At 34.8% G+C, this 15,584-nt stretch overlaps 1 protein-coding gene and 1 long non-coding RNA gene across 2 annotated transcripts in view; one reads left to right on the forward strand and one right to left on the reverse strand.

The window, feature by feature from the left end:
• LOC131512712 (uncharacterized) overlaps positions 1-7,960 on the forward strand; it is a 478,301-nt gene extending 470,341 nt beyond the window's left edge. The window contains exon 6 of the long non-coding RNA XR_009262262.1: positions 7,907-7,960. This is a non-coding gene — a long non-coding RNA (uncharacterized LOC131512712). The remainder of the gene's footprint in view (positions 1-7,906) is intronic.
• Positions 7,961-12,210: 4,250 nt separating this feature from the next.
• Positions 12,211-15,584, reverse strand: part of LOC131513198 (uncharacterized) — a 434,303-nt gene continuing 430,929 nt past the window's right edge. The window contains exon 6 of the mRNA XM_058732542.1: positions 12,211-12,617. The gene's annotated coding sequence lies outside the window, so the exon portion shown is untranslated. The remainder of the gene's footprint in view (positions 12,618-15,584) is intronic.

Here is a 15,584-nt window from a genome sequence, read left to right on the forward strand (position 1 = left end):
AAAGGCCCCGAATAGCCAAAGTAATTTTGAAGAAGAAGACCAAAGCAGGAGGCATCACAATCCCAGACTTTGGCCTCTACTACAAAGCTGTAATCATCAAGACAGCATGGTATTGGCATAAAAACAGACACATAGACCAATGGAATAGAATAGAAACCCCAGAACTAGACCCACAAACGTATGGCCAACTCATCTTTGACAAAGCATCTTTGACAAAGAACATCCAATGGAAAAAAGACAGTCTCTTTAACAAATGGTGCTGGGAGAACTGGACAGCAACATGCAGAAGGTTGAAACTAGACCACTTTCTCACACCATTCACAAAAATAAACTCAATATGGATAAAGGACCTGAATGTGAGACAGGAAACCATCAAAACCTTAGAGGAGAAAGCAGGAAAAGACCTCTCTGACCTCAGCTGTAGCAATCTCTTACTCGGCACATCCCCAAAGGCAAGGGAATTAAAAGCAAAAGTGAATTACTGGGACCTTATGAAGATAAAAAGCTTCTGCACAGCAAAGGAAACAACCAACAAAACTAAAAGGCAACCAACGGAATGGGAAAAGATATTTGCAAATGACACATCGGACAAAGGGCTAGTATCCAAAATCTATAAAGAGCTCATCAAACTCCACACCCGAAAAACAAATAACCCAGTGAAGAAATGGGCAGAAAACATGAATAGACACTTCTCTAAAGAAGACATCCGGATGGCCAACAGGCACATGAAAAGATGTTCAACGTCGCTCCTCATCAGGGAAATACAAATCAAAACCACACTCAGATATCACCTCACGCCAGTCAGAGTGGCCAAAATGAAGAAATCAGGAGACTATAGATGCTGGAGAAGATGTGGAGAAACAGGAACCCTCTTGCACTGTTGGTGGGAATGCAAATTGGTGCAGCCGCTCTGGAAAGCAGTGTGGAGGTTCCTCAGAAAATTAAAAATAGACCTACCCTATGACCCAGCAATAGCACTGCTAGGAATTTATCCAAGGGATACAGGAGTACTGATGCATAGGGGCACTTGTACCCCAATGTTTATAGCAGCACTCTCAACAATCGCCAAATTATGGAAAGAGCCTAAATGTCCATCAACTGATGAATGGATAAAGAAATTGTGGTTTATATACACAATGGAATACTACGTGGCAATGAGAAAGAATGAAATATGGCCTTTTGTAGCAACGTGGATGGAACTGGAGAGTGTGATGCTAAGTGAAATAAGCCATACAGAGAAAGACAGATACCATATGGTTTCACTCTTATGTGGATCCTGAGAAACGTAACAGAAACCCATGGGGGAGGGGAAGGAAAAAAAAAAAAGAGGTTAGAGTGGGAGAGAGCCAAAGCATAAGAGACTCTTAAAAACTGAGAACAAACTGAGGGTTGATGGGGGGTGGGAGGGAGGGCAGGGTGGGTGATGGGTATTGAGGAGGGCACCTTTTGGGATGAGCACTGGGTGTTGTATGGAAACCAATTTGACAGTAAATATCATATATTAAAAAATAAAAAATAAAAAAAAAAGTCATTGCTTTAAGTCCTTAGGTATATTATGACACAGAATGTTTAATTCAAAGCCATTGTCAAGTTCCTGATAAAGGGTTTTACCATAGGACTTCTAATTTTGTGGCTATAGTTATCAATGTGTGTTCTGAAAGTTTAAGTTTACACTCTTGCTCTTATATTGCTGATTTAGTAGAAATGTGTTACAAAGTTACTCTGGTAATCTTCCTGAATTTCTCTATAGCATTTCTTTGACTTTACCTAGAGAAGTTAATCTTGTATAGAAGTTAGAACTATCTATAGAAGTTCCCCAAAAATATCACCCACTTTCTCCTCCATGTGTTTTCTTGGAAACAGCCTCTTGAAAGAAACAAGTGCAAACTTGTTTCACCTAAAACCTACAAAGCATCTATCTCTCTGAAAATGCTGTATGTTAGCATTTTAATTTGGTAAGCCATGTCCTTTTAGTAAGGTTGGTACTATTTGCAAATTAATCCTAAGCTTACAGAATACAAGAGGAAGTTGATTGGACCTCAAGCAGAACAATTTTATCTTTAACAGAGGTATAGATTGATGGTGATAATAGATGCACTCTGACATTATTTAATCAGAATTTATTTTGTTGTTTGGGCAATTTTTGAGATCTCATATGCATATTTTCTACTTTGTAGATTTTTTTAAACAAAATGTCTCATACCAGGTTGATTTGGATAAACATATAAGGGAAGCAGGCATTCTCAAAGAGAGAAATGTATACTGAAATGAAAAAATGGGCATTTAAATCTGTGACAGGTTGTCCAAAGAAACGTCTCATTTTTGCAATACTCCCAAACCAACAAAACTATATGGTTCTGTGGGGGACAAGGCATATATTGTTTATTTTTATTTTTATTTTTCAATTATTTATATCAGTATAACAAATGGATATTTATTTTATGCTTTAGATTATACATCAACATTGTAGTTATTCATTACATTGATCAAATTGTTTCAGCTTTGGCCATTGAATATATTTTTTAATTTTATTTTTTATTTTTTAAAATTTACATCCAATTTAGCATATAGTGCAACACTTATTTCAGGAGTAGATTCCTTAGTGCCCCTTACCCATTTAGCCTATCCCCCCTCCCACAACCCCTCCAGTAACCCTCAGTTTGTTCTCCATATTTATGAGGCTCTTCTGTTTTGTCCCTCTCCCTGTTTTTATATTATTTTTGTTTCCCTTCCCTTATGTTCATCTGTTTTGTCTCTTAAAGTTCTCATATGAGTGAAGTCATATGATATTTGTCTTTCTCTGACTAATTTCACTTAGCATAATACCCCCCAATTCCATCCACGTAGTTGCAAATGGCAAGATTTCATTCTTTTTGATTGACACGTAATACTCCATTGTACATATATACCACATCTTCTTTATCCATTCATCCGTCGATGGACATTTGGGCTCTTTCCATACTTTGGCTATTGTTGATAGTGCTGCTATCAACATTGGGGTGCATGTGTCCCTTCAAAACAGCACACCTGTATCCCATGGATAAAAGGGCATATATTGTTTTTACTATATTTACTTCTTCCACAGATGATATTGAATAAATGACATTGTGCTAATTGCTATAACTAAGGGGATAGGTCTTTTTACTCCCAGGGTCCTTCACAGAGACCTATCACAGAGCATGCTTAAAATGTTTGTTGTTATATTGGTCTCCCTCTCTTCTGTGCAGGTAAGTTGCTCTATGCTTGATATCACTACATTGACACACAAAAAATGGATTTTGGGGGAAATTTTTGCTAAAAATCAGATGGTACATTACAAAGCCAAATAGAAACTTTCTCGTGACTCGAGGCTACTGTGGAATATTAGTGGCACTGTGCTTCATTAGGACAAATTATTGAGAAGTGGCTGAACTGCCATAACTAATAGCTTCAGGTTTTTGTTCCTATTAGTGCCAGAACTGACATTTTAAACTTAGGCCAATTTGTGCCGGACGGCAGTTACTTATGTAGTCCTATGGGGAGATCTGATAAGTGCTAGAAAATCTATCTGCTCCCAAATACTTTCATCATGGCACTTAAAATGAGCATCATTAAAAGTTCTGTCTTTGAGGTTAAAACCTTTATTCCAAAATTTGTTTTGAAATAAAATTACCCTAGAAAAGTTTATTTATCTGGTCCTAAAATTATAATTTGTCAAATTAGATAAATAATAGAACACAGATCATGTGTTTGTAAATAATCAGTTTATTTAAGAACAGTCCGCATAAGATTATTTCATTCACTTTACTATATAGTTTGATGAGATTTAAAAAATGGATAACTTTGTCATTATCACTATAGTCAAGCACAGAACCTTTCCCTCACCTGAAAAAGTTATCTCTTTGTATGTGATTCTTTGTATGTGAGCCATTTCTTTGGTTCCTCCTTATTTTTTAATCACTTGTTTTCAGTAATCAGATTATAATGTCATGGTGTAGTGTTTTTTGTATTTATTCACCTTAGGTGTTATTTTTCTATGTGACAATTTGAAAGATTCTGCTCATTCTTTCTTCAAATGTCACCCTCACACACTGGACTCCAATTTTGTATATATTAGACATCTTGGTATTACCTTATAGGCCCCTGGTGAACCACTTTGTTTTCATTCTTTTCTCTCTTTGTGCTTTATTTTGGGTAGTTTCTCTTTGCATTTGTATGCCTTCAAGTCCACTGATATTTCCTTCTGTAAATTCCAATCCACAATTGCATCCAAGTTATCATTCAGATATTATATTTTTAGTCTCTAGAAATTCTGAAGTGTTCCTTTTTTATCTTCTGTTTCTTACCTCATTATGCTTTCTTAATATCTTTTAATATGTTTAAAGGTTTGTACAGGGATCAGTCCTTTGAGTGACCAACTCTTGATTTCGGCTCAGGTCATGATCCCAGGGTCATGGGATCAGGCTCCATATTGAGTTTGTAGTCTGCTTGGAATTTTCTCTCCCCTCTTTCTCTTTGCCCACCACCCCCCCATTCACTTGCGTAAATGCTCTATAAATAAATAAATAAATAAATAAATAGTTTGAGCTAGGTGTTTAAGGCATTTTTGTCTGACAATTCTATCATTTTTATCAGATCCGGGTCTGTTTTTATGGATTCTTTTTTCTAGTGGTTATAGGCCATTTAGTCCTGTACTTTTGCATGCTGGTTATTTTTTATTAGATGTGAGAAATTGTGATTTGTGTGGTTTTGAATGGTGATTTTCTTTCTTTAAATAGTTTTGAGCTTTACTGGCATGGAGTTAAGTTACCTAGAATAAGTCTGATCCTTTTAGGGCATGCTTTTCACTTTTTAATTAAAGTTTCAAAACAGCCTTTAAGGCTGTTACATAGGCATGGCTCTTCTAAGCTCTCTAACCAGGGATGCATGCATCCGTTTATCAACCCTGGCTGGTGGGAGCACAAATTCCTCCCCACTTGAGAGAAACTCTGGAGAATTTTCAATGTACTACTTTACAGTTGGTGTTTTTCTTGGCTTCATGAAATTTTGTTCCACGCATTGTAGATTTCTATTCAAAGACCCAAGAAGAAGCTTATGCAGATTTCCCGTGTATGTGTGTGTGTGTGTGTGTGTGTATGTAACCCCTGCCTTTTGGATATTCTCCCCCACAGAATTTAGCCAACTTCTTCCCTTAGCTTAATCTTCCCTTAATCTCTGTGTTCCCAACTTCTTCCCTTAATCTCTGTGTTCAACTCAGCCAGCTTGCTTGGTCTTGCTTGAATACCCCCTCAATGTCCTCTGATCCACAAACTGCCCCAGGGGATATAAGGAGGGGAAACTGGAATTCACCTCACTTATTGTCTCAGAGATCACAGCTGGGCACTGCCTATTGTCTGATGTGTGAAATTGTTTATTAATAAATATTTTTTCTAATTGTATAAACATTTTGATAGAAATATAATTCCCATAGCAATTAATCTTTCATGGATAGCAGTGGAATTTCAGGTGAGTGTGGATGAAAGTGATGATAAGACTTCTTAAAAAGGAACATCGTCCTAAAGGGTAAAACTGAGTAGAGAACTGAAGCAGAGAATTCTGGGAGACCAGAGTATAAAAATACAACACAATTATGGATGAAAGAAGCCAAGACAAAGTTTACTTACTGCCCAACTTTTCATATAAGAATATTCTATGTTAGTTATGTCCATCTCCATGAAGAGATCTACGGAGCATTCAGCAAAGCTGTAAAGAATCATTATCCCCATGTTCCTCTTCCCAACTACTAAAGTACTGCAACACAGGAAGTCTAGGTTTATTTAGCCTTAAGGAAACATAAGTTTGGGTTCCAGCTTCTCATCCCTCACCTGATGCTCTTTTTCAAGCTGTTTCTTCACACTGATGCTTCACCTCTCAGTTCTTGTTGCCTCTGGTTCCTTGCATTCAAGATGTACAATAGCCTGCCAAGGTTTATTACTACTAAGCTTTCCTAGTTCCACACTTAAACCTATTTATTCTCTAAGAAAAATCTACATTTGTAGCATTCTTTTGCGAAGGGTACTTATACACATATTTGAAAAAGCAGCCTCTGACATAGATATTATTTATATATCTATATCTATATTTATATTTATATATATATATACACACATATATATATATGATTGATTATTTTTATAGAATTTTTAAAACACTAAAAATAAATAATAAAGAAAGAAAATCTTATCTCCTGTCTTGAAAAGCACTCATAACCCAAAAGAAATTAGAGTCCTGGACCTACGGGGAAGTACAAAGCATTCTATAGAGTGTTAAACTTGAGGCAAAGGGGGGGATATTTTCTTCTTCATTTAATGTCTATTCTTTCTCTTTTCACAATAGTGTATCATAAAATAAATCACTTCTAGTTTTTTCGTTCAAATGTGTAAGCCAAATTAAATTCCATGGAAAGGAGACGAATCTTACCATTTTTTAGATAGTTGGTTTAATAATGGACTTTGACAAAAAAGAAAAAAATTTAAATACTTAGGGAATAAATTATATGACATGATTGTTAATGAATGATGGGAAATGTTGAAAACAATTCTTAATGCCTGATGAGGCTGACTGTTTCCCTTATTCAGTTTATATAATTAAATCTAAAACATCCCTGCAAGGTGAAGGAAATTATACTTTTAATTTTTTAATCTAATGTTGAGAATATTCAATTAAGGCTGTCAACATAGCAGTTGACTTTGTACCTGCTATTTGGAGACCTGGTATTACAGACCTTGAAGAAAACCCTGTTCTGGATAAAGAGGCAGATTTGTATTATTAACTATACAGAGACACAAGGGAAAAGTTGAAGATTTAGTTGAAAAACTTAACTGCTCACTCTGAATTTGCTTGCTTCCAAAGACCCAGGTTAAATAACTAAGAGTATTTTAAAACACATGTGGTAATTGATTCTGTTTAGTTTAAATGAGACAGGACTTTATCTGTACCATAATTTCATTTTGAAATATTACTGGTGTTGTATTGCTTCAAATCGTCAAAGGAGAATGGATAGTTCATCCTGAACCATTTTCTCCCTGTAGTTCTAAGTTATAGCAAGCAGTACATCATAGCGGTAAGACCTTATGACTTGATATAGTGATATTGTGCCTGCTCATTTATACTAGTGTTTTTTACAAGCTCACATACTTCTGGTCACTTTATTTCTGACCCTGAGACTTCTCTTCCACACAACAAATACTTCCAAACTAGTTATATTTTCTTAATGTTCATTTTTAGCAACACATATTCTTTTTTATTCATGTAAAATTAGTGTATAACATTATATAAGTTTCAGGTGTACAACATTATCATTCGACATCTGAATACATAACATATCCCTATGTTCACTGCAGCATTATATATAATAACCAAGGAATGGAAACAACCTAAGTGTTCACTGATGCTTGAATGGATAAAGAAAATGTGAGCTGTGTGTGTGTGTGTGTGCGTGTGTGCATGCGTGTGTGTGTGTGTGTGTGTGTGTGTATTATATATGGGAACATTTATTCTTATATATTTATCATTCTGAAGCCAATGCAAATTAGTATAAATGGACCCAAACATTTGCCATTTTCTTTTTAGGGCCTTTTAAGGGCCTGGCCTACTGTGACAAAAGTTTTATGCAGACATTTTTATTTTTCATTAGTACATTGCTATATTTACTATGGATTATAAGGAAAACTAACCATTTGTTTGATATTTATCTATAACATTTGAAAGTCAACATCAGTTATTTTATTTTAGTTTGGCATATGAATAAATGGCAGTAAAATTTCATTTTCAGGATTCTAAAGATCTGAAGTATCCAAATATGTTTTTAAAATTTTTTTTTAAAAATCATCAGGTATGTAAAAAATAGCTATGGCATTGTAATAATTCAAGAAGTATAAAATTGCAGAACTGAAATGTTTGTCAAAGGAAGCCAGAAGAATAGATGAGAAACAAGGTCGGGGGCGGAAACAGGTAGGAACAAGACTTATTTTTATGTCATTTTGATTTGTGAACCATACGATGTTTAGCTATTTGAAATAAGCTGAAAGTCTTGTGGTAGTGGCGTTATCCATTATCAAAAGGGCTACAAATGAATGATAAGTGTTCACTCAGTGGCCCAATCTGTGGACCCAGACAGGGTGTTGTCTCTTTTAATGACGATCGTTGATGCTGTAAAAACTTCATGGATTTCATGAAACAAAGATAATTTAGCACAGAGCTGGAGATCCTCCAGATGTACAAGCTGAAGGAAATTTTTGAAAAGGAAAGACATAACAAGAGGAAGCAGATGACACTGACGGATGTTTTCAAAGGAACTGTCACATCATCCTCTCCTTTGGTTCTGCAGATGCTGTTAGAACTAATCCTGATGATGAGTGATTTTATTTCAGTGCTATCTGCAGATCAAGAATTCTTTGGTTAGTACAGTTTCTCTGTTTTTTTCCATTGAGCACAATGCCTTTTGCCATTTTGAAGAAAAAAAGTAAATATTGCAAATTTAGCTTAAAGTAAATGAAATGCTTGCAATGCAATTATTTTTTTGCTTTCAGTTTATTAAATATTTATGGCTTATTTTTGCCCCATTTGTGGCCAAAGCCTGATATTTTAATAAATTTAAAACAATGGACATATAATATGTTCTTCAGTCTACTTCATGATATGTTTATAGAAAGTAAAAAGTTGTTTAGAACAAATCTTAATAAAAGTTTCAACTACCTACTTGTCATATCCATATTATGTAAATATATTAACTACCGTAATATTGTCTTTATTCTTAACTATCGTGCTCTAAAAATTAAGGTATCGAAACATAGAAACATTAAACTAAAGAACACCCAATCCTAGATATCCAAGTAAAGTAACAATTTAATTCAATGTAGCATCTTACCTAATATTCTGCATTCTAATTTGCATTTATAAAGAATATTAGAAAATATTAAGTTAGAAGTCATTCATTTTTCAAATGAGGAAATTTAGATTCATAAAAATCTACCAATTTTCTCAGCCTCACAGAACTAACTAGTTGATTGAATGCCAGAATGAGGTTTACTGTCTTTTCGAGCACAATGTTCTTCCTTCTAACTCACAAACTCAACTCGTTTTTCAGGTTTTTTTTAATTATTATGAAAATTTTGATAGGCATTTGAATCTATCTAGATAATTTTAAGTTATACTAATGTGCTTTGATATTGGGTTTAGTTAAAAAAAAAAACTTTTGAAGTTCTAAGAATGATTATTACTATTAGGTATAAGAATAGCTCTGGGGCATTCTAAGTTCAGAATCAGTAGATAAGAGTGTGAGGAGAGAAATCATAAAGAAGACTCTCTAAAAACATTTCTAGAGCAATAAATAAATAAATAAATAAGACTTGGAACGCAAAGGAAAATGGTAAAGAGAGAACCATTTAAATGCTGATGTATAACACTGACTAACCAGCTAAACTAAAACTAAAAAGCCAGATATGATCTGGACATGGGTGATGGTAAGAATTAAGTGACAGGGAAGGCAAACAAAAGCATGATGAATTTCTTGCTTTATTTGGGCAGAAAATACATTTCTTGATAAACTTTAGATATTGATTTATCTGTTCTTAAATATTTGTTATTATTGTTAAACATTTGTACTCAAAAGGGAAAAAGGAAGAATGGAAATAGGATATATAATTTCCAAATCATCAGATGAAAGAAACAAAGGAGGCACATATAATAAAAATGTTGAAAATAAAGTAAAAGGATGGGAAGCAATAGACCAGGCAAATATTTATCAAACCACTCACCATAGATTGGGCAATATTAATATCAGATATAATAATATGTAAGATTCAAAGATTCAAATAGAAGAGAATTTTTTTGTAAAAAAAGTTACACTGACAAAAACTCAAGAGAAATTAAAAACTCAACAATCATTAAATAAAGACTTTAATATGTTTTACCCAAATCAACAGAGCAAACTTCCCAGCCATCTTCAAGTCATACAGTAGCTTTATGTAAGATATATTTAATTTTATTCATATATATATTACTTAAATATTTTAGAACCAATATTTTTTAACATGGCAGACTGGATCTAAACACACTACCTTAGATTGTCCTTACCCTTTATTCACATTTAAATCTATGCTATTTGGTGCCATACTGGAATAACGAACTCTAAATCTGTTGAAGGATTTGCTATTATTTCTGGCAGTGAAGTGGAGGGAGAAAATGAGTGGACAAGGAAGGACAAACCCTACTTCAGAAATTTTTGAATTATAATGAGCAATTTTTCATTCTTTCTTAGAATGTGCACAACATTCATGTGAACTGTGGACTAACCAGATTCTTCACAAAGAAAATTTTCAAAATATGTGACAAGATCTATGACTGCCAAATAATTCTAAATGGGAAGTTAACAGTATTCTCCTAGCTCTAAAAATACCAAGAAATCCTTCAGTGTTTTAGTTCTAATTTTTCCTCATGCTAATTAGATGAGATTTTAATCTCAGAAACAACCCTATATGTTCTATTTCTCATTTAATTGGCATATAGTATTGTTATTTGTGCTTTAATTACAAAAAGGAATGTCAATTAAAGCTATTACACAGAAGCCTCGCTCTTGGGGCCCATACCACGGGACCATTAGAGGTAAATCAGTTCATGAGTCACGGTATGATCGTGGTAATAAGACTCCTCCTCAACCAAGTCCCACATGTATCTTGCTCTGTGTCAAGAAATGCTCAGAATCAAGAAAAAAAACTTCCACAAAACCAAATGTCATCCATATTATAAGACAAAATGACCCCAAATTCACATTTTTATCCTTAGGAGACAGCTTTCCACAATATAGTTGACTTCATGATAAAATTCCCATCATCAGGGGTCAACCCTTTCACTAATGAGTGTCCTACTATACTTACAAATGCTAATACATTGATATATTTAATGTCTGCAAAAAATTTATTCCCTCATATTACTTTACCATCCAAGTATGAGTAAATGCTCCAGTTGTAAGTGATTTCTCTCACAATAAAAACTTTCTAAGTAATACACTGAACTTACCTCAATGAAGCTAAGAATTTTTAAAAATCCCAATCAAAAATCTAAAATATATATCCCTATTATTTTTAAAGAAAGTGAATAGTGATGTAATTTGATAGAGTCTTAAGTCGAGCCAATTTTTTTTCCTCAATGTACAATTTGGAAAATTTTATAACAGTAATTCTTTTTAAAAATAGACTGCTCAATCATAACGTTGTTCCTTTAAGGTACACACACACACACACACACACACACACACTACATTTAGTTTCAAATAGTTTCTCATGTCCCCACACAATGAAACCTGTTTTGATATTAAAATTATTACAGACCTAGCTTCTAAAAAGCCTTATAATTTTTGAATTGTGAAAGTCTGAATCTTGTAGGGTAAAGTAGGCTTGGAAGATGGGTGGAGAGAGAAGAACAACACACAAAGCCAAAAGAAATGCCTGGAATGTGATTGATATTTGGACTTGGTGCAAACACACAGGGCAACGCCTACAGGAGAGGCTACAGTAAGAGAGAGTACAATAATAAATCAAATTTTGCTGTTTTAAATTTAAAAAAGAAATTTTATAACAATGTGAAATAATCACAAATTTAGTTTACAGTTTAGTCAAGAAGAGTTCACCTCAAGTGCTCTCAGATATTTCTGTTGCCCTTATCATCTTAACTGGTTACTCGCCCAGAATGGGTTATGTTTATAAGTCAAGATGCTTCTTCCTTGACTTTAGTGGCCTCTAAGTTCATATGAAATTTATAGGTTTATGTCTTGTCCAAAATGGATCACATCTGGTTTTCTGGAAACTGTGACCAGTTTAAAGCATTCAATATAAAATGAGAACTAAAAATGTGTTAGCTGGCTTTGTGCAGAAGAAAAAAGATATGAAAAGGATATATAATTTTGATATTATGGACATTATTTCATTATTTTTGCAGTTTTAATATCAGCACAAAGTACTAAAGCTGACATTTGGATACACGACACCAAATGGCAGAGCTGTTTCAATCATATAGTGCAGAGAACCATTTTTTTCTCTCTTATAACAAAAATAGAATTCTTCATTCTAACTATGAATGCGAATTAGCAAGGAAAGTTTTCAAAGACTTAATATGATGGAAGCTCTCATTAACAAGAAAACTTATTATACAAATAGGATTATAATAAAGCTGGCCTGAGTCAAATGATCTTGAAGAGGCAAAATACTTAGATGAGTATCTTTCTTTTTTTTTCTGTTTGTTACATATAATTCTTTGAAACATCTTTGCTATTTCCTGACTTGTTCTTGTTTATAGGGTTTTATTACTTAGGGATTGAAGACTGAAGAAAATATTGTAGTATCAGTTTGGTAGGATAGTCTGCATTAATAAATATACCCCAACATAAATAAGGGATCAAAAACAATAGAAATTTTTTCCTTCATACCCTTAACAGTTCAAGGAAGGGGCTACTTACTTTTTAGCTGGAAGCTCTCTTCTTGTGGTAACTCAAGGACCCACACTCCTTATGCCTTGTGACTCTGCCAATTTAGAAGCATGGTTGTTCATTTTTTTTTTTTTTTGTGGGTGTGCCATGGACTCATCTTTCACTCTGGAAAAGCCTAAGTACAACAATTTTAAATACATAAAAGACACAGGAGTATAAAGGGAGACAATTATATTGTCATAATTTATTAAAATGTGTATAAAATGAATTTATGCCACAGTGAATACATGTGCTTTTGAAAATGTTTATTTAAGGGTGCCTTGGTGGCTCAGTCAGTTAAGTGTCTGGCTTCGGCTTGGGTCATGATCTCACGGTTAGTGCGTTCGGGTCCCTTGTGGGGCTCTGTGCTGACAGTGCAGAGCCTGGAGCCTGCTTTGGATTTTGTGTCTCCCTCTTTCTCTGCTACATCTCCAGTTGTGCTCTGTCTCTCTCGAAATGTTCATTTAGTTTTGAGAGAGAGAAGAGTGAAAGCAAGTGTGAGGGGGGAAGGGGCAGAGAGAGAATCCCAAGCAGACTTTGCACTATCAGCACAGAACCCCACCTGGGCCTTGATTTCACAAACCATGAGATCATGACCTGAGTCTAAACCAAGAGTCAGTCGCTTAACCTACTGAGCCACCCAGGTGCCCCAAAGTATGTGCTTTCTAATCAACATTAACTAAATTTAGCTGCACATTTCTAATAACCACCATAGTTGTGAACTAGTGATGAGGGTAAATAATGTTTCAAGATATCTGTAGCAGCAGAAATGTGATATGAGATACCTGTGAGTTTGGCAACCAAATAACCAGTAGCACTAATACTAGTGGGATTGTTTGATTGTCATCATAAGTGAAAGAAATGTTAACTTTCAGTTAGAGCTAGCTAAAAGACAGAATTCATCCCCATCTAAGTTCATGAATCCTCTGAATTCTGTCTACAAGCCCCCCAAGGGCTAAGAACTCTTCCCTGGTGTGCTCCAAACCAATAGGAGGGAAAGTGAACATAGAAGAAGTCTTCTATGTTTCATGCTTGGACTGGTATATTGCAATTCATTGCTTCATCAATTGGGTCAACAAATACTCATGAGATTTTCCATGGAACCAGCACTGTCTTGGGTTCTGGTGATACTGTAGTCAATAGCTAGCTAATGCCCTTCCATTCATGGAGATTTTATTCTTGTGGGGGTAGAAGAGGGGAAATAAATGTGCAAACAAGTAACTACATAATAAGTCTTATGGTATGACAGATACCATCTGAAATCAATAAATATTTATTTTAAGTTTCTTGAGTCAGGTCTTTCTATGTCTTCTTTTAAGTTATGCCAAATATCAAGAGTGTCAGAAGTATCAAAAAGGGAGTTCAGAGGGTCACGACTACCAAAAAGGCCCACTCTAGGGAAGGGAAGGCACATATATTGTGAAAAATATTTTCTAGTAGCCTAGTCAACTTACAAACCTTAAAGGGAGGTACAATGGTCCTGTTATATCTCTGGCTCTAGAATTTTCTTTCTCTTGTGTTTTCTAACATTTTGATGTTTCTTTTAGTTTCCAAGCCCTTTTTGATTTATTATAAACTTAATAAAATGTACTGACAAAATGGGATTACAATTATTATTATATTAATGTAGTATATGGAACAAGTATTGTTATCTGGCTCATGATCATTATATTTCTAGAAACAAGCTGGCTTTTTATCTAATAACATTAGATTAGAATTAATAGTTCACATTCATATGAATTGTAGAGAGGGCAGCTAAGTGCCTGGTAAAGCCCAAAGAAAACCTTGTGGTAATGCCAAGGAGGAAGAGAATGATTGTCCTTGGAAATCTAAAAATAAATAAATAGATTAGTTAATTAAAAAAATCCCAAGTGGAGGTAAAGTTTGCTTTGGGATCTCAGGAATAAATATAGTATTTCAACAGGTAGAGATCTTATGACATGGCACCCCAGAGAACACTGTGAACAAAGAAAAAAAGAAAAACATGTTCTTGAAATGATGAATGTCCCAGGTTGAGTATAATACAGGGTTCATGAAGGAGAATAAAACAGAAGACAAGTCTGGAAAAAGTTGTAAGGGTCACATCTTGCATGACCTTGATGTTCTGCCAAGCTTTTGGTATTACACACACACACACACACACACACACACACACACACACACACGCCTGGTTAGGAAATAGCATGAGGAAGAGAGAAGAGGGAGAGAGACCAGCTAGATCACCGCTGTGAAGTCCAGGAAAATGGATAAGCTCCTAAACAACGCATTTGCTACACAAAGGAACATTGGTGGATTAATTTGAGAGAAGAATCAGATTTAGAAATAACAGGTCATAATAGCCAATCTGTCTGCAGAAACAAATGAGACAAAGGAAATTGCAGGAGTGCTCTTTGGTTGATTAATCTAGAGGAGAGTATAATCCATGGTGGAAAACAAAGGCGGATGGGCTGACAGAGACAAAAAGCTCAGTTTGAGACATTTTAGGTTTGCTGTCTGAGCAAGACATGCTTTTTTCATTCAGAGAAATGGTTGAGGGTGTAAATCTGAAACTTAAGAGAGGCCAGGGTTTGGGTCATAGGTCTCCTGGGAACTATCTGGGAAGTGTGAGTAAAATCAGTTAGGAAAGGACTGTCAAATAGAACATCAATCAGTTTTAAATCAGTTCCACTGAGCAATCATGACCTTCTCATACTGTATATATTTTTTTAATTTAACTGATAGATGAGAAAAAAACATCCACAGACTTGTTCAAGTAAAGTTTTAAAATATGCCCTACTTTATTTTCAGGGACATTATTAAAGGTTTATTTTCCCTTCCATGTATTTATTTCTTTTTAGATGATGATAAATATGTCACTCTCAATAGTTTCACTTAAAATTTGAAGAATAATTGGGGGCCTCTGTGAGTAAATGCCTCATAACCTAAGTAGGGTCACATGTCCATTCCCGAACCAATCACTGGCAAGGGGGATGGGATTCCCTCTTGGACCATCATTCTCTTCCTGGAGGGAGAGTGGGCTTTACTTCATCAAGATATCTAGCCGTGTGTGTGTTGGGTGCGGGGTAGTAGTTGCCCGAAGAAAAAAAAATCAAGAAAGAAAGAA

This window comes from Neofelis nebulosa, chromosome 5, assembly GCF_028018385.1.
Source record: "Neofelis nebulosa isolate mNeoNeb1 chromosome 5, mNeoNeb1.pri, whole genome shotgun sequence".
In the NCBI taxonomy this organism is placed as follows: domain Eukaryota; kingdom Metazoa; phylum Chordata; class Mammalia; order Carnivora; family Felidae; genus Neofelis; species Neofelis nebulosa.